This window comes from Bubalus kerabau, chromosome 1, assembly GCF_029407905.1.
Source record: "Bubalus kerabau isolate K-KA32 ecotype Philippines breed swamp buffalo chromosome 1, PCC_UOA_SB_1v2, whole genome shotgun sequence".
NCBI lineage: Eukaryota > Metazoa > Chordata > Mammalia > Artiodactyla > Bovidae > Bubalus > Bubalus kerabau.
In genome coordinates this window covers 207,143,128-207,163,743 of record NC_073624.1, presented here as the reverse complement: position 1 = coordinate 207,163,743, position 20,616 = coordinate 207,143,128, and the positions used below count along the sequence as shown (strand labels likewise).

The 20,616-nt window shown below is 38.6% G+C and overlaps 1 protein-coding gene and 1 pseudogene across 7 annotated transcripts in view; both read left to right on the top strand.

Moving 5' to 3' along the window:
• Positions 1-20,616, top strand: part of UIMC1 (ubiquitin interaction motif containing 1) — a 139,263-nt gene that overhangs the window by 105,438 nt on the left and 13,209 nt on the right. The window lies entirely within an intron of this gene.
• On the top strand, positions 12,874-13,663 carry LOC129630470 (histone H3.3A-like; annotated as a pseudogene).

Below are 20,616 nucleotides of genomic sequence, written 5' to 3'. Positions count from 1 at the left end.
TAAGTGAATGGGCTTCCCAGGTAGCAGTAGTGGTAAAGAACCAACCTGCCAGAGCAGGAGACATAAAGATGTGGGTTTGATCCCTGGGTTGGGAAGATCCCCTGGAGGAGGGCATGGCAACCCACTCCAGTATTCTTGCCTGGAAAAATCCCTTGGACAAAGGAGCCTGATGGGATATTGTGCATAGGGTCACACAGAGTTGGACATGACTGAAGCAACTTAGCATGCACGCACAAGATGGCTTTGTTCCAATTAAAGTTTATTTATAAAAATAGGTAATCAGACCATAATTGGAATGTCCCTGGTCTTCTGCATTGGCTTTTCTCAGTGTGTTTTGTAGATCATTAGAGTTCTGGGGATTTGGGGTAACAGCGGGTAGGCCAGCACTAATACTGTTGTAATAGTCCACCTTCACTACCCATTCATCCAGAGCTCTACTTTTATGTATTTTATTTATAGGGTCTGGAATGGGGTTTTATTTGGAAACAGGATTCTCTTGTTTAGAAAAAAATGTTGAAATTCATGGGTATATAACATATTCCTGGTCTTTAAAATGACACCTACTATTACTACTGCTTTGTGCTAGGCACTGTGAACTTGTGTGCTTATCTTTATCTCACCTGATCTTTGCAGCAACCTTGCAAATTACATTGTATCACCCCCAGGGAGAAGTAAGTAACTGTCAAAATTCACTGAGCTAGTAAGTTGGATTGTTTGACTTTTTATTATCCAGATGGGATTTTCTATATGTCCTAAATTCCAGTCATTGGTAAATAGTATGTTGTATAGATATTTTCTTCTAGTCTGACTTGCCTATTCATTTTCTTATAGGTGTCTTGATGAGTGGAACTTTTAAGATGGAGTCTAATTTATTAATTTTTTTTCTTTTATGCTTATTCTGTTCAGGCTTATGATATGTCTTGAATTTATTTTTGTGTATGGTTGCAGTAAGGGTTGAGGTTTATTTATTACATATGCATATCTAGTTATTCCAGACCTTTTTGTTGAAAAGACTTCCCTTTCTCATTGGATTACCTTGGTGCTTTTGTAGATGATCAAATGACTAAGTAAGTAAGGCTTGTGTTTGGGTTCTGTTATATTTGTAGTACCCCAGATATCTTGATTATAATAGTTTCATAGAAAGTCTTGACATCAGCTAGCAAAAGTTTGCTTTGTTCTTTTTAAAGACTACTGTGGACATTCTAGGCTTTTGCATTTCCATAGAGATTTAAAAGCCAACTTATACATTACTTAGTTCAGTTAAGTTCAATTGCTCAGTTGTGTCTGACTCTTTGCGACCCCATGGACTGCAGTATGCCAGGCCTCCCTGTCCATCACCAGCTCCTGGAGTTTACTCAAAGTCATGTCCATTGAGTCAGTGATGCCATCCAACCATCTCATCCTCTGTCATCCCCTTCTCCTCCTGCCTTCAATCTTTCCCAGCATCAGGGTCTTTTCAAATGAGTCAGCTCTTTGCGTCAGGTGGCCAAAATACTGGAATTTCAGCTTCAACATCGGTCCTTCCAGTGAACATTCAGGGCTGATTTCCTTTAGGATGGACTGGTTTGATCTCCTTGCAGTCCAAGAGACTCTCAAGAGTCTTTTCCAACACCACAGTTCAAAAGCATCAATTCTTTGGCGCTCAGCTTTCCTTATAGTCCAACTCTCACATCCATACATAACTACCGGAAAAACACTTGACTAGACAGACCTTTGTTGGCAAAGTAATGTCTTTGCTTTTTAATATGCTGTCTAGATTGGTCATAACTTTCCTTCCAAGGAGTAAGCGTCTTTTAATTTCATGGCTGCAGTCACCATCTGCAGTGATTTTGGAGCCCAAGAAAATAAAGTCTGACACTGTTTCCACCATTTTTCCATGTATTTGCCATGAAGTGATGGGACCAGATGCCATGATCTTCATTTTCTGAACATTGAGCTTTAAGCCAACTTTTTCACTCTCCTCTTTCACCTTCATCAAGAGGCTCTTTAGTTCTTCACTTTCTCCCATAAGGGTGGTGTCATCTGTGTATCTGAGGTTATTGATATTTCTCCCAGCAGTCTTGATTCCAGCTTGTGCTTCATCCAGCCCAGCATTTCTCATGATGTACTCTGCATATAAGTTAAATAAGCAGGGTGACAATTTACAGCCTTGACGTACTCCTTTTCCTATTTGGAACCAGTCTGTTGTTCCATGTCCAGTTCTAACTGTTGCTTCCTGACCTTCATATAGGTTTCTCAAGAGGCAGGTCAGGTGGTCTGGTATTCCCATCTCTTTCAGAATTTTCCACAGTTTATTGTGATCCACACAGTCAAAGGCTTTGGCATAGTCAATAAAGCATAAGTAGATGTTTTTCTGGAACTCTCTTGCTTTTTCCATGATCCAGCGGATGTTGGCAATTTGATCTCTGGTTCCTCTTCCTTTTCTAAAACCAGCTTGAACATCTGGAAGTTCATGGTTCACGTACTGTTGAAGCTTGACTTGGAGAATTTTGAGCGTTACTTTGCTAGTGTGTGAGATGAGTGCAATTGTGTGGTAGTTTGAGCATTCTTTGGCATTGCCTTTCTTCGGGATTGGAATGAAAACTGACCTTTTCCAGTCCCGTGGCCACTGCTGAGTGGCCGCTAAGTTACTTAGTTTCCAGCTTTGTTTCTGGTAATGTTCTGTTTCTTGAAGTGTATTTTATCTGATAGAACAACTAGACAATTCTAGCCATTTCAGCTCTTTTATGCCTGCTGCTGGCCTAGTGTATGCTTTTCTGGACGTTTACTTTTAACGTGAAAGTGAAAGTTGCTCAGTCGTGTCCAACTCTTTGCTACCCCGTGAACTGTATATGTATAGTCCATGGAATTCTCCAAGCCAGAATACTGGAGTGGGTAACCATTCCCTTCTCCAGGGGATCTTCCCAACCCAGGGATCAAACCCAGGTCTCCCACATTGCAGTGGATTCTTTACCAGTTGAGCCACCAGGAAAGCTCACTTTTAACATTAAAAAATATATATACATATATTTTTAAAGTATGTGTCTTGTAGACACCGTATCATTGAGTCATGCGTTTTACCCATTCTGACACTAATTTTTAATTGGAAAATTTATTTGTTTAATTATTGATGTGATTAGATTTAGGTCTACCATTTTGTTTTTAAATTTTTGTCTCTTTTGTTTTTTTTCTTATTTTCTATCTTCTTTTGATTATTGGAATTATAGAATTACTTTTTTTCACTTTTATTTTTTAAAGCTATAACTATTTTTAGTGGCTACTCTTGGCAGAAGGTAGTCTTCCACAGTCTGCTTAGAGTTAATACCACTTTATGAAGAGTATAGAAATCTTATAACTATAAAAGTCCATTTACTACCTTACCCTTTCTCTTATGCTGTAGTTGTCATATATCTACGTATATTATAAATCCTGTAAAACAATGTTACAGTTTTTTGCTGTGGATTGTAAAGAAATTAAGAGGAAAATGATCTTTTCTAGATATTTACCATTTTTTATATTCTTCAGTTCTTGATGATCCCTTTCAGTCTGAAGAATTGCCTTTAGTATTTCTTACAGTGTGGGCCTGCTGGCAACAAACTTCCATAATAATTGCTTAATAATTTATTTATCTGGAAAATGTATTGATTTCACCATCATTCTTTTTTTTTTAAGTTTATATATTTTAAAATTCTGTTTGTCTGATTTTTAACTCTTTTACTTATTTTTTAATCTTTGCCTTAACCATTGCATTGTTAAGATAAATTAATAAGCAAATGCTATTTTATTAATATAACTAGTATGAAATTTAAAATGTGACTTTTTTCCAAAAGTTAATGTTGAGCTTGGTTTTCAAAGAGAACCAGTCAGATCAGAATTCATCTTTTAACTCTGTATCTAGCTCTTCTTTCTGATTTTCTTAGTTCTATTAATATTATATTAGTTTTTTCAGTCATTGGAATTCAACTTCTTAGGATCAATATCTTTTGAATTATCAAATGCTGCCATTTTTTTTTCAAGTACTACATCTCTGACATCCATTTAGGATTCATCTGCATTTCTGAAATCCTGTTCATAGGGCACTGTTCTGTTCAAATATCATCAATTGAGTTCTATGTGATTTAACTCCAAAACACTCAATCCAACAAATATGTTTGAGGGCCTCGTCATCATTCATGAAGGATGTCTTCACTGAATATAGAATTTGGGGTTGATAGGTTTTTCCCTTTTAGCAACTTAAAGATTTTGTTCCACCATCTTCTAGCTTCCATAGCTTCTGATAAGAAGTCATTCAAATGGTTGTACCCCTCTAAATTGAAAACAAGTCACATTTTCCTGATTCTCCTTGTATGTCAAATAGGGATTGTATCCTGGAACTTGTGAATTTACATTGTGGGTGTTCTAGCATGTGTTTTATATCTCAGAAAAGTATTATATTTTGTTTCATTAGACAGTTCACTGGTTTAGAATCAACTACACACTTTTGTTTGGAGAAGCAGTTCAAATCTCAGTTTGGTTATTTATCCTTAACTGCAGTCTGTTTAGTTCATGAATGATTCTAGAGTCAGCCAGAGACCTGGGCAGAGCTTCTTCACAGAATATGGAATTTCTCCTCTCTGGCTTTTCCTTCTAGGATATTACTCACTTTGGATTTGTCTCATGTTTTCTTATGATTAAATTTATGTTAAAATCTTTTGGGCAGGAATGATAACAAAGAGAATGTTATAGTCCTCTAAGTGCATCGTGTCTTTTTCAGCTTGGACTTCTCCAACAAAGTACCATAGATTGAGTGATTTATATACAACCGGTTGTTGGATGGCAACAACAATGGTTGGATGGCATCACTGACTCAATGGACATGATTTTGGGCCGGCTCTGGGAGTTGGTGATGGACAGGGAAGCCTGCCGTGCTGCAATTCATGGGGTTGCAAAGAGTCGGACACGACTGAGCGACTGAACTGAACTGACAGAAACAACCAAAATTTATTTCTCACAGTTCTGGAGACTGGAAGTCTGTGATCATTGTGCCAGAATGCTTGGGTTCTGGTGAGAGCCCTCTTATGGGTTGCAGACATCTGCGTCTTGCTGTGTCCTCAGGTGGCGGAAGGAGAGAGCTCTGGTTTCTTCAGTCCCTTATAGTAGCACTAATTCTATTCACACAGGCTCACCCTCTCAACCTAATCACTGCCCGAAGGTCCCATATTCTAATACCATCACATTGGGCATTAGGATTTCAATATATGAGTACTGCTGCTGCTGCTGCTAAGTTGCTTCAGTCATGTCCGACTCTGTGCGACCCCATGGACGGCAGCCCACCAGGCTCCCCCGTCCCTGGGATTCTCCAGGCAAGAACACTGGAGTGGGTTGCCATTTCCTTCTCCAATACATGCAAGTGAAAAGTGAAAGTGAAGTCGCTCAGTTCTGTCCGACTCTCAGTGACCCCACGGACTGCAGCCTACCAGACCCTCCGTCCATGGGATTTTCCAGGCAAGAGTACTGGAGTGGGGTTCCATTGCCTTCTCTGACATGAGTACTGGGGCAACACAAATATTCAATCTGTAACATATTACATCAGGGAGCAAATGATATCAGTTTTGTTATTGGAGTTGTTAAATTTGATCCTCTCTCTAAGGTAGTGTCTGCCAGATCTCCTTCCGCAAAGGTATCTTTTTATTTTGTAATCAGTATGTCATCTGTGGGATAATGTACTCTGAGGCTGTATAAATAGCCTATTCCCAAACAGACATTCACCCATGGTTTTAGCATCCAATGGTGAATCTTGCGTAAGTTAATTGTTACTATAATAGTAAATGGTGATTTTTTTTTTTTTTTTTTTTTTTTTTTTGTATTCCTGCCATTCTTCTATAAGAGAAACTTTCCCCTTTCCCGTTGAAAGTGAAAGTATTAGTCGCTCAGTTGTGTCTGACTCTGACTCTATGGACTGTAACCTGCCAGGATCCTCTGTCCATGGAAGAATGGACAAGGCAAGAATTCTGAAGTGGGTTGCCATCCCGTTCTCCAGGGGATCCTCCTGACCTAGGAATCAAACCCGGGCCTCCTGCATGCAGGCAGATTCTTTACCAACTGAGCCAGCAGGGAAGCCCCATTAATTTTTAAAAAATACGATATGAATTAATTTTTAAAAATTTAATGTGTCATAATTAATTCTTTCTAGCAGCTTTTCAAATTGTTCCAGATTTGACCAGTGAAAGTCCTTTCAGGTGCCTTGTATAACCTTTTGTCATGTGCCCATCAGTATTACTTTCTACTAAAAGAAGTTACAATGTTGTTTTGACTTTTTCTATGTCAGCTGTGGAATTTGCCATTTATCCAGGAGTTCCACTCTTAGTCATTATGCTATTTTGCTTCCTAACAATTTTTTTAAGCAATACATCTTCATTATAGAAGATTTAAGTGGAAAAAAATTTTTAATTGAAGTGATGTTGGTTTATAATACTGGAAAATTTTACTCAGATAAATCTCATCCATGATTTGGCCCAGTCCAAGATGACAGAGGATAAGATGGTTGGATGGCATCACCGACCTGATGGACATGAGTCTGAGCAAGCTCTGGGAGCTGATGATGGACAGGGTAGCCTGGCGTGCTGCACTCTGTGGGGTTGCAAAGAGTCGGACATGACTGAGCAACTGAACTGAATTGACCGAAGCCATTGTTAAGTTTGATGTGTATCTTTTCCTTTTTTTGTTTTTATTTACAGGCATACCTTGTTTTACTGCACTGTCTTTTAGTGTGTGTGTGTGTGTGTGTGTGTGTGTGTGTTTACAAATAAAATATTTGTGGTAGTCCTTTGCCAACCAAGACTGTCAGCACCATTTTTCCAACAGCTTTTGCTCACTTCATGTCTCTGTGTCACATGTTGGTAGTTCTTACAATATTTCAGATTTTTTCGTTCTTCTGTTTGTTATGGTGATCTGTGATCAGTGATATTTAATGTTATTACTGTAACTCACTGAAGGCTCAGAAAATGATTAGCACTTTTCAGCAATAAAGTTTTTTTTTTAATAGTATAGTTGCTTTACACTACTGTGTCAGTTTCTGTTGTACAGTGAAGTGAATCAGCCATATGTATACATATATACCCAGCAATAAAGTATTTTTAATTAAGGTATGTACATTATTTTTTTTAGACATGATGCTATTATATGCTTAAAATGCTACAGTATAAGAATCTGCTGTATAGCACAGGGAACTCTACTCAGTACTCTGTGATGGCCTATATGGGAAAAGAATCTAAAAAAAGAATGGAGATATATATATATCTGATTCACTTTGCTCAACACCTGAAACTAACACAACATTGTAAATCGACTATATTCCAATAAAACTTAAAAAAAGAGAGTGCTTTGTTGGTGGCTCAGTGGTAAAGAATTCACCTGCCAATGCAGGAGACATGGGTTTGATCCCTGATCAAACTCTCTGTAACTAGAGAAAAGCCTGCACAGTAACCAAGACCCAGCACAGCCAAAAATAAAATTATTTTTAAAAATTAAAAAAGATTATAGTATAGTATAGATATAATTTTCATATGCATTGGGAAACCAGAAAATATGTGTGGCTTGCTTTATTGCAGTATTGGCTGCTTTGCACTTGTCTGGAACTGAACCTACAATATCTCCGATGTATGCTGGTAATTAGCTTTGAACAGCAGGTTTATTTTGAGACCATTTTAAAATTTTTATTGTTTAGCAGTATTATGAATCCCTATGAACCCATTTTCTAGCTTCAACATTTATCAACATATGACCAATCTTTTTTTTTATATATAACATTCCTCCCATCCACCTCCCACTAGATTTTTTGAAGCAATTTTCAGACAGATTATCTATAAATATTGTAATACTAAAAGATAAAGACTATTTTTTTAAAAAAATACAGCCACAGCACCATTTTCATACCAGTCAACATCTCCCTTTCCTCAGTCTTATAATTTTTTTTTAATGGTTTGTTCAAATCAGGGTCCAAACAAGGTTCATGTATTACATTTGGTTGATGTCTTGCAAGTTTCTTTCTTTCCTTTTTATTATTATTAATTCATTTGGCTGTGCTGGGTCTTAGTTATGGCGTGTGGGATCTTTAGCTGCAGCATGTGGGATTCCTGACCAGGGATCAACCTGGGCCTTGCATTGGGAGCACCGAGTCCTAGCTGCTGAACCACTGGAGAAGTCCCAGTGTCTTTCAATTTTCTTTCAGTCTCTGTATCCTCTTCTCTTTGTTTTCTTTATAGTTTGTTAAAGAGATTGGCTTTTTGTCTTTCAGAATTTCCCTCCTAAATTTTGCTGATTGTATGCTTATTGTCATTTTTAACATGGTCTTCTGTTCTGAACTATATTTTCTGGAAGCTTCTATTTTGATTTGAGGCTTGATCAGATTCCATTTAGATTTTAAAAAATTTTTTGTTGTTGTCAGCCTCGCTCTTCGTTGCTGCGTGCAGACTTTCTCTAGTTGGCTGTGAGCAGGGGCTTCATTCTTTTGCAGTGTTGGTGGCTTCCCTTGTTGCGAAGCACAGGCTCTAAGCACGTGGGCTACAGTAGTTGCAGCACATTGCGTCATGTGGGATCTTTCATTGCAATTCTGAGACTCTCTAGTTGCGGTGCTTAGGCCCAGTAGTTGGGCCTGGGGCTTACTTGCTCTGCTGCTGCCGCTGCTAAGTCGCTTCAGTCGTGTCCGACTCTGTGACCCCATAGACGGCAGCCCACCAGGCTTCCCCATCGCTGGGATTCTCCAGGCAAGAACACTGGAGTGGGACATGTCAAATCTTAGTTCCTCGACCAGGGATCCGGCAGGTGTCCGCTGCACTGCAAGGTGGATTCTTAACCACTGGACCACCAGGAAAGTCCCTAGATTTTTTTTTTAACAAGAGTATTTCATAGGTGGTGTATTATATCATTGTGAGATACGTACTGTCTGGTTATCTTTCTTTTATAATGTTAAGATTGATCAGTGGGATCAGCCTAATCCATCCATTTGAAAACATATTCAACTAAGAGTCACTGATGATCATTGCCCAGATCCATTATTTCATTAAGGGTATCTCTCAATATTTAAATAATTTTTTAAATTATAAAAGGAATATATGCTCATTGAAAAAAATTGGCAACATAGAAGGATAATCATCCAAAACTAATCATCCCCTAATCTCCTTGCTGCAATTACAGTTAATATTTTGTCTTATTTGCTTTCAGTCTTTATTTTTAAATTTCTGCATAGTATTTCATTCTGTATTTGAACACTGGGTTGTTTAAATTTTTCATTGTTATAGAAATCCTTTGATAGAATATCTTTGTCTTATGATTTTGTCTAAATTCAAGTGATTTCCTCAGAGTAGATTCCCACATTTTAATTCATGGATCAGAACATGTGAATTATGTTTAAATTCCTTATGAAAGTGAAAGTGTTAGTGGCTCAGTCATGTCTAATTCTTCGCGACCCTATGGACTGTAGTATGCCAGGCTCCTCTGTCAATGGAATTCTCCAGACACGAGTCCTAGAGTGGGTAGCCATTCTTTTCTCCAGGGTATCTTCCTGACCCAGAGATTGAACCTGGTTCTCCTGCATTGCAGGCAGAATCTTTACATATTGTTAAATTGCTTAAATAAAAATGCCACCTATTAAAGAAAAAGATTGTCCTATAAATATACACATATACTAGTAGGGATTACACAAGTGATTGCTTTTCTAAGACCTCCAAATTATTTAATACCTCAGAGATTGAAGAATTTTATTCATAAAAATATAATGGTGTATACCCTTTATTTCTATATTCTAAGTAGGAATTGTGTAGTTTAAGACACAGAATTAATTCTGTTCTGAGAATTAATTCTTTCCCTTAAGTCTCAGGGTGGTGGGGGCATCCAAAACTGCCAAGCATATTTTTATATGAGTATTTTTGTCTTATATGGAAAAATGTTGAAGAAACCATGCAGGGGTCAGCTACAGCAGCACTGAAGATTAAGGTCATTTGCTCAACATTCAAGTGTACTTTTTTGAGAAAGGCAAGCTTATCTCTTAAATGAAAATTGCTACAACTTGAGTAGGGACAGAATGCCTGTGTGCCTTCTCCACAACAAAGAGGGCAGTTTGGTATTGTGGTGCTGGCTTTGGACTCTTAACAGACTTGGAATCGTATCGGTATTTGCCAAATTAAAGCCTCTGAGCCTTTATTTGTTCATTTGTTCCTTGTACCCAGTGATGCCTGCCTTTTTTTTTTAGTGTTGCTTTATTTAGGAAGTATCAACTATAGTCATTAGGATTTTTTAGTTATGAACTATCACTAGTAGAATAAGACTATTAAGCCTAGTATCTGAGAGAACATGAATTTGTGTATTGAATGGAATGAGGCAGATAGGGTCTTTTTATTTCAAGAGTATTTATTTCACATCAAACTCTAGAGACATTTTCATCTAAGTTACAGAAATATTCTGTTGTTTTTAAAGCCAAGAAAAGATTCCACTGAACTTGAGAATAAGAAACTAATTGATTCATTAAATATACATTTATATCTTGTGTCAATTTTATGCCAAGAATATGGAATACTGAAGTGATTGAGAGTTGACTGGGAGAAATAAATAGGTAAAGCAATAATTAGAATGTTGTGTGGAAAATGCTGTGATACATGCCCATAGAGTTCTGTTCAAGTGTGGAGATTCTTGGGTTAGGGAAGGGCTTCCTGGGTACTGCCAACTGGCAATCCTGGGCCTAAATTATTCTTGGAATAGTATTTTTGGAAGACAGACTAGAGGAATTGAGATTAGAGATAAGGAGACAAGTAATGAAGCAGTGTCATGGGAACGGACAGATTTGAGAATCTCTTGGTGAGATAATCAGTCAAACTTTGTGACTGAGGGTCAGGATGAATGAAGGCAGCTTTGACTTAGGTTTTTGGCTAAGCCTACTTAGCCAATTCAATGGGAGAAAAAGTCTTTTCAAGAAGTGGTGCTGCCATACACAAAACGAATTAAGGTCAAATGAATGTAAGCTCAAATGAATTAGAAACCTAAATGTGAAACTGGACACTATGAAAGTCCTAGAGGAAAACATAGGCAAAACACTGTCTGACATACATCACAGCAGTATCTTGTTTGATCCAAATCCCAGAATAGTGGAAATAAAAATAAACAAATGGGATCTCCTTAAACTCAAAAGCTTTTGTGCAGCAAAGGAAATGATAAAACAAAAAGCCAACTCACAGACTGAGAGAAAATATTTGCAAATGATGTGACTGACAAGGGGTTAGTCTCAAGTCTACACAAAATTCGTGAAGCTGAACATCATCAAAACAAACAACCCAATCAAAAAATAGGCAGAAGACCTAAATAGACATTTTTCCAAAGAAGACCAGGATGGCCAAAAGACACATGAAATTATATTTAGCATCACTAATTATTAGAGACATGTAAATCAAAACTACAATGAGATACCACCTTATACCAGTGAAAATGGCTATCATAAAAAAATCCACAAACAAATACTAGAGAGGGTGTAGAGAGAAGTGACAGTTTCAGGTGTATACCAGAGGGATTCAGTCATACATATACATGTATCCATTCTCCCCCCAAATTCCCCTCCTATCCAGGCTGCTACATGACATTGAGCAGTTACCTGTACTATACAGTAGGTCCTTGCTGGTTATCCATTTTAAATACAGCAATGTGTACCCATCCATCCAAAACTCCCTAACTATCCTGTCCCCCTGCACTGTTGGTAGGAATGCAAATTGACATAGCCACTATGGAGAACAATATGGAGATTCCTTAAAAAACTGAAAATAGAGCTACCATATGACCCTGCAATCCCACTTGTGGGTCTATATGGTCTGAAAGGATACATGCATTCTGCAGTGTTCCTTGAAGCACTGTTCTGTGAGCCAAGACATAGAAACAACCTAAATGTCCATTGACAGAGGAATATTTGAATAAAGAAGATGTAGTACAGAGATAAAATGGAATATTACTCAGCCGTCAAAAACAATGTCATTTGCAGCAACATGGATGGACCTAAAGATTGTTATTCTGAATGAAGTCAGACAAGGAAGTGGAAACGTCATATGACATCTTATATATGCAGAGTCTAAAAAGACATGATACAAATAAACTTATTTATAAGACAGACTCACGGACTTAGAAAAAGAACTTATAGTTGCTGAAGGTAAGAATAGGGGGATGGGATAGTTAAGGAGTTTGGGATAGAGGGGTACACATTGCTATATTTAAAATGGATAACCAGCAAGGACCTGTATGACTGAATCCCTTTGGTGTCCACCTGAAACTGTCACAACATTGTTAATCAGCTATACTTCAATACAAAATAAAAAATTAAAAAAAGAAATGGCACTGGGACAAATTAATATCTGCATGTGAAAAAAGAAGTTGAACCTCACACCATCTACAAAATATGGATTGAAGACCTAAATATAAGGGCTGAAATTATAAAACTCTCTTAAGGGTAAATTTCATGATCTTAGATTTTGGCAGTGGATTTTTAGATATGACACCAAAGCACAAGCAACAGAAGAAAAAATAGATTAAATTATCAATATAAACTATTTTGCATCAAAGAACACTATCAAGAAAGTGAAAAGGAAATTTACAGAATGGGAGAAAATATTTGTGAATCATATATCTGATAAAGAGTCTAGATTTCAGAATATATACAGAATTCTTACCACTCAACATCAAAAAGGACTCAATTAAAAGACATTGTCTCCTAAAAATATATACAAATGGCTAGCAAACACTTGAAAAGATGATCAACCTTATTAGTCATTAAGAAAATGTAAGTCAGGTGTTCGCAGCCGCTGCCGCGCCGCCGTCGCTCTCCAACGCCAGCGCCGCCTCTAGCTCGCCGAGCTCCAGCTGAAGGAGAAGGGGGGTAAGTAAGGAGGTCTGTATACCATGGCTCGTACAAAGCAGACTGCCCGCAAATAGACCGGTGGTAAAGCACCGAGGAAGCAACTCGCTACAAAAGCCGCTCGCAAGAGTGCGCCCTCTACTGGAGGGGTGAAGAAACCTCATCGTTACAGGCCTGGTACTGTGGCACTCCGTGAAATTAGACGTTATCAGAAGTCCACTGAACTTCTGATTCGCAAACTTCCCTTCCAGCGTCTGGTGCGGGAAATTGCTCAGGACTTCAAAACAGATCTGCGCTTCCAGAGTGCAGCTATTGGTGCTTTGCAGGAGGCAAGTGAGGCCTATCTGGTTGGCCTTTTTGAAGACACCAACCTGTGTGCTATCCATGCCAAACGTGTAACAGTTATGCCAAAAGACATCCAGCTAGCACGCCGCATATGTGGAGAACGTGCTTAAGAATCCACTATGATGGGAAACATTTCATTCTTTAAAAAAAAAAAAAAATTCTCTTCTTCCTGTTATTGGTAGTTCTGAACGTTAGATATTTTTTTTCCATGGGGTCAAAAGGTACCTAAGTATATGATTGCAAGTGGAAAATAGGGGACAGAAATCAGGTATTGGCAGTTTTTCCATTTTCATTTGTGTGTGAATTTTTAATATAAATGCGGGGACATAAAGCATTAATGAAAGTCAAAATGTTTCAGTGAACAAGTTTCAGCAGTTCAACTTTATAACAATTATAAATAAACCTGTTAAATTTTTCTGGACAATGCCAGCATTTGGATTTTTTTAAAACAAGTAAATTTCTTATTGACTGCAACTAAGTGGTGTTTGTAGCATTTTTATCATACAGTAGATTCCACCCACTCACAATACTTTTCTAACTGAGTTGCCCTACGTGCAAGTACATGTTTTTCATGTTGTCTGTCTTCTGTGCTGTTCCTGTAAGTTTGCTATTAAAATACATTAAACTATAAAAAAAAAATGTAAGTCAAAACCATGAGATACCACTTCATCCTCACTAGAATGGCTATTTAAAAAAATGAAAATAGCAAATGTTGGTAAAAATATGGAGAAATTGGAACCCCAGTACACTGTTGGGAGTGTAAAATGGTGCAACTGCTGTGGGGAAAAAAAGGAACGAAGTACTGTCACATGCCACAATATGGATAAACCTTGAAAACATATGTTAAGTGAAAGAAGTCAGTCACAAAAGCCCGCATATTGTATGATTCCGTTTATCAGACATGCCCAGAATAGGCAAATCCATAGGGACAGAAAGCAAATTCATGGTTGCCTAGGGCTGGGAGTTTGGGGGAAAAGGAGAATGGCTGCTAATGGGAACTAGTTTCTTTTTTAGTTAATGAAAATATTAAAATAGGTAGTGATGATAATTATACAACTCTGTGAATATACTCAGAATATACTATGTAATTTTATCCCAATAAAAGTGTTATGTTGAAACAAATATAATTGTTTCATATTTATGTAATTGCTGGAGAAGACTCTTGAGAGTCCGTTGGACTGCAAGGAGATCCAACCAGTCAATCCTAAAGGAAATCAATCCTGAATATTCATTGGAAGGACTGATGCTAAAGCTGAAACTCTAATACTTTGGCCACTTGATGTGAAGAACCAACCCACTAGAAGAGACCCTGATGCTGGGAAAGATTGAAGGCAAAAGGAGAAGAGGGTAGCAGATGATGAGATGGTTAGCATCAGCTACTCAATGGACATGAAGTTGAGCAAACTCTGGGAGATAGTGAAGGACAGGGAAGCCTGGCATACTGTAGTCCATGGGGTTGCAAAGAGTTGGACATAACATATCTATTGAACAACAATGACAACAACATTGAAACAAAATAGAATAGTGACAGCAGAGTCAGGATGAATATTGAAAGTTTGAGGATAGCATAGAAGTTGTGAAATAATTTCTGACAGTAGAACATGTAGAATATGTAGAACCACACTGAGGTGCTGGCCACACTGAGGTGCTGCTTGAGGTTTTGGGTCTTAAATATAACATGAGCATAGTCAGCACAGTTGTGCTGCTTAGGTAGGGACACATAATAGGTGGTGAATTAGAATTAACCAGAATTGGGTTTTGTGAGGCAGTACAGTAGAAATAAGTTGAGAAAATATTCAGAGGAATAGTTGGTATGATCACCATGAGATCTAAGTTAGGTAAGAAGGAAAGTGAGGATGTGACAGGATGATGGACAACGAAAAGGTGATAGCCTGGAATTAGATGTTCTAGTGGGGCTGAAGGATTATTAGAATTAGAGTATTAGAAGGAGTGAGCTGGAAAAGATAGGTGGTGGTGGTCTTGAAAGTGGCGTGATCATTATTGACAGGCTCAATCAGAGTTCCTCACTGGAACCACAGAATACAGAAAATGAATGGAATGTTTTCCTTACTTCTCCCAAGGATGGTACATAACTGGTTGGTACTATTCTAAATGCAGAGGACAGAGGTTAATGCATTACATGCAATGGATGCCTGAAGGCATTATGCTTTCTTCTCTCTCCCAGTCCCACTTGAGCAAAGCAAAAATCTCATCCATGGGAGCTGATAGCAAAAAGGTCAAGGAAGTGAGAGGACAGATACTGAATTGAACCATAGCTAACCTAAGGTTGAACTACAAAAAACTGCAACTTGCATATTCTTCAGCTAATATATAGGCATTAAAATAATAAAAAATGATGGCAAGAGGGGCAAAAACAAAGTAAGTCATCTGTTAAAATGTTCAGTGAATGGCCAGGAAAGTGGGTGGGGTGGGTGATGAGGGGGATAGTAGATGACTTCTTCAAGGTGGAGTAGCAAGGGCAGCAGAATGGTTTGTGCTTCAAAAGAGGTTTTTCCAGTAGTCTGGAAGCAACAGTGAGGAGTAAGAGGGTATCTACTCCATCTCCGGGTCAGTGATACTGAGTTGTAAGGAAGAAGAAACAGCCAGTACTTGAGAGGGTACAGGGAGAAACAGTACCTTCAGAGGACAGCCATCTTTTAGTTACAGCCAGAAGATGAAGAGTACTTTCACAAAGAAGGTTAAGAACATCAAGGATTTTTTTTTGATTACTGACCCAAATTCCAGAGGGCAGTTATTGTGAGAGCAGTAGCGGGAGACTGAGTCATATTAGAAAAGTGTGCCCAGATGACAGATTAGAGACATGTGGGAATGAGAATCTAAGTGATGAGAGAAGCCACGGGAAGCTTGAATTTCTCGGGGTGTCCAAGGTAAGCAAGTTTAAGGCAATAAAGGGTTAGTCCTGGTTATCTCTTAAAGGAGAAGTGCTAGCCAGTGGAACTGTCTATAGTGACAGAAATGTTCTGTAACAGTAGGACCAAACACGGTAGCCACAAGTCGCATGTGGTTATTGAACACTTGAAATTTAACTCATGTGATTGATTAGCTAAATTTTAAATTACGTTTAATTCTAATTGAGATTTAAATTTAAATAGCCACATGTCTCAAAATGGTAGATAATGGTCAGTTCTTTTGATAGCCTTTGTGTTGGGTCTAGTCTCTTAGGAAAGGCTGCCAGCAGTGAAGCAGGCAACATGCAAGTGGAGCAGGCCTTTGCTTTTTCCTCTAACATTTCACTAAGAAAGTGCTAAGTTGGAGGACAGTCAGCCTTAACAGGAACATAAACAATTCTGTGGCCTCACATTATTTTCTGCTGATGTGGTTTTGAGGCTGAGGGAGATAAACTGAGACTAACTTCTGTCATTCTGCCAAATCTCTCTTTTTTGTACGTATATACGTTTAACTCAAGGAGCCATTGTCTTCATTGTTTACAGTTCAAGGTCTTATGTTTTTATTTTTGATTGCTTGTCTGCTTTGGATTTTGAAAATAAATGTGCTGATGCTTACATATATCAATAACCTCACATATGCAGATGACACCACCCTTATGGCAGAAAGTGAAGAGGAACTAAAAAGCCTCTTGATGAAAGTGAAAGTGGAGAGTGAAAAAGTTGGCATAAAGCTCAACATTCAGAAAATGAAGATCATGGCATCCGGTCCCATCACTTCATGGGAAATAGATGGGGAAACAGTAGAAATAGTTTTTATTTTTTTGGGCTCCAAAATCACTGCAGATGGTGACTGCAGCCATGAAATTAAAAGACGCTTACTCCTTGGAAGGAAAGTTATGACCAACCTAGATAGCATATTCAAAAGCAGAGACATTACTTTGCCAACAAAGGTTCATCTAGTCAAGGCTATGGTTTTTCCTGTGGTCGTGTATGGATGTGAGAGTTGGACTGTGAAGAAGGCTGAGTGCCGAAGAATTGATGCTTTTGAACTGTGGTGTTGGAGAAGACTCTTGAGAGTCCCTTGGACTGCAAGGAGATCCAGTCCATTCTGAAGGAGATCAGCCCTGGGATTTCTTTGGAAGGAATGATGCTAAAGCTGCAACTCCAGTACTTTGGCCACCTCATGCGAAGAGTTGACTCATTGGAAAAGACTCTGATGCTGGGAGGGATTGGGGGCAAGAGGAGAAGAGGACGACAGAGGATGAGATGGCTGGATGGCATCCCTGACTTGATGGACGTGAGTCTGAGTGAACTCCGGGAGTTGGTGATGGACAGGGAGGCCTGGCGTGCTGCAATCCATGGGGTCGCAAAGAGTCGGACACGACTGAGCGACTGATCTGATCTGATGCTTACATAGTATTGGTAATTGTTATGTGATGCTTTGGTTATTTCATTTTATTTGTACAAATTAGAATGGGAAACACTTAAGAGTAAAACCTAATCCAATAGGCTGGTAGTTGTTGATTTAAAGATGGGCTTACATCTTTGGATACAACTAAGAAATAAATATGGAAGACTAATAACAAGAATTACATAGTAATAAACAACTATATGCAGAGTAGATCATGAGAAACGCTGGGCTGGAAGAAGCACAAGCTGGAATCAAGATTGCCGGGAGAAATATTAATAACCTCAGATATGCAGATGACACCACATTGGCAGAAAGTAAAGAGGAACTAAAAAGCCTCTTGATGAAAGTGAAAGAGGAGAGTGAAAAAGTTGGCTTAAAGCTCAACATTCAGAAAACTAAGATCACAGCATCTGGTCCCATCACTTCATGGGAAATAGATGGGGAACCAGTGGAAACAGTGTCAGACTTCATTTTTTTGGGCTCCAAAATCACTGCAGATGGTGATTGCAGCCATAAAATTAAAAGACACTTACTCCTTGGGAGGAAAGTTATGACCAACCGAGATAGCATATTCAAAAGCAGAGACATTACTTTGCCAACAAAGGTTGGTCTAGTCAAAGCTTTGGTTTTTCCAGTGGTCATGTATGGATGTGAGAGTTGGACTGTGAAGAAAGCTGAGCGCTGAAGAATTGATGCTTTTGAACTGTGGTGTTGGAGAAGACTCTTGAGAGTCCCTTGGACTGCAAGGAGATCCAACCAGTCCATTCTAAAGGAGATCAGTCCTGGGTGTTCTTTGGAAGGACTGATGCTAAAGCTGAAACTCCAATACTTTGGCCACCTCATGCAAAGAGTTGACTCATTGTAAAAGACCCTGATGCTGGGAGGGATTGGGGGCAGGAGGAAAAGGGGACAACAGAGGATGAGATGGCTGGATGGCATCACTTACTCGATGGACGTGAGTCTGAGTGAACTCCGGGAGTTGGTGATGGACAGGGAGGCCTGGCGTGCTGCAATTCATGGGGTCGCAAAGAGTCGGACACGACTGAGCGACTGAACTGAACTGAACATTACCTGAGTGCTTTCTGTGCACAAACACTCTTAAACTTATTTGGATTATTTGATGTGAGCCTTACCAAAACCCAAGGGGATAGATGCTTATTATCATGTCACTTTGTGGGTAAGTCAGCTGATACTCGGAGAGCTTAGGTAACTTACGGAAGGCAACACAACTAGTAGAATCCCAACTTGGGGATGGATTTATCCAACTATAAAGTTGATGCATGTTATTTCATTGTGTGTCACTGCTTCTTTGTATCTTGACAGTGCCAAGTCAAGTCCCAAGTACAGTTTCCTAGGGTGTTTTCCATCTAGTGGTTTATAAAGACCTGAGTTAATGGTTGTAGGTTTATGGGTGGCTCTCTCAGCTCTCAGTGATATTCCTCCTTTCTGTTTTGCTTACCTTGCCTAGGTAGTTGTTCTCCTGGAGTTGTCCTCAGACTCCATTGTTCCCTTTTGAAATTTTTGGCTATTGTCACCAGCAACTGAGTTTTTGGATTTAAGTTTCATATTGAATTCTCATCCTGCAGCTAGTTGAAATGGCTCTCTCAGCACTCATAAACCAGAGTAGGAGATTCTTTTAGAGCAACTTACCACCTTTCTGCTCCTTTGTAGGGGTGGTAGTTTTCAAAGGAAAAATGTAGCTGCAAGGCCCAGTCCAAGTCTTCTCTGATCATAACATTTAATATAGAATTAGCATATAATTCTCAGCCATCTGCCAAATCTCTTTTCCACCTGCCCATTTATCATTTTTTGTCTTCCCATCCTTTGCCATCTTATTTCCCAGGAGAGGCAGCCTGCTCTTAGAGAAGAACATATATTTCTTTAAAGTCAGACTCATATTTTATTCTTGGTGCCATGTTTCTTTGTTGTTTTTAGCTTTGTGATCTTGGTCAGTTTATTTCATCATATATAAAATACAAATAGTGATATGTGCCTTGCAGGACTGTTGTAAAGATTAACAATTATGTTTATTAAGTCCCTGGTACAGAAAAAGTTCTCATAAAATAAGAGTCCTTTTTCCCCATGAATCCCTTGCTATGACTTAAATTGACAAATATTTATTAGCATGTAATCTTTGCTAGACTGTGTTGCAGATGGTAAAGAGATCAAATCAAAATCTGGAATCTCTGGATTCAGAAGTTCTTGTGATATAGAAAAATGACTGACAAATAACAGAAACGTGCTATTTACAGAGGTGTAAATTAATATACAGAGAGCTTCCCTGGTGGCTCAGGCAGTAAAGAATATGCCTGCAACACATAAAACCTGAGTTCAATCCCTGCATTGGGAAAATCCCCTGGAGAAGGGAATTGCAACCCACTCCAGTGTTCTTCCTTGGAGAATTCCATGGACAGAGGAGCCTGGCGGATTACAGTCCATGGGTTTGCAAAGAGTCGGACGTGACTGAGTGACTTAACACCTTCACCTTCATATTAATATAAAGTTCTGTAGACAATTAATTTCTTTCCCAGCCATGTTTGTGAAGTGATTTCTAAGTATTTCTTTTGGAAAAATACTTGATAGTCAAGATGGGGAACAAATAGAGAGGGGGTGGCAAACACTTAAAGGTTTATGTAGTCTGAAATGCCAATCTTTTAAGAATTGATTTCAGTTGTAGAGTTAGGTTATTTATTTGACTTTTTTCTTGTTTCTTGAGGTGTGCCTGTATTGCTATGAACTTTCCCCTTAGGACTGCTTTTACCGTGTCCCACAGGTTTTGGGTTGTTGTGTTTTCATTTTCATTCGTTTCTATGCAAATTTTGATTTCTTTTTTGATTTCTTCTGTGATTTGTTGGTTATTCAGCAGCGTGTTGTTCAGCCTCCATATGTTGGATTTTTTAATAGTTTTTCTCCTGTAATTGAGATCTAATCTTACTGCATTGTGGTCAGAAAAGATGCTTGGAATGATTTCTATTTTTTTGAATTTACCAAGGCTAGCTTTATGGCCCAGGATGTGATCTATCCTGGAGAAGGTTCCATGTGCACTTGAGAAGAAGGTGAAATTCATTGTTTTGGGATGAAATGTCCTATAGATATCAATTAGGTCT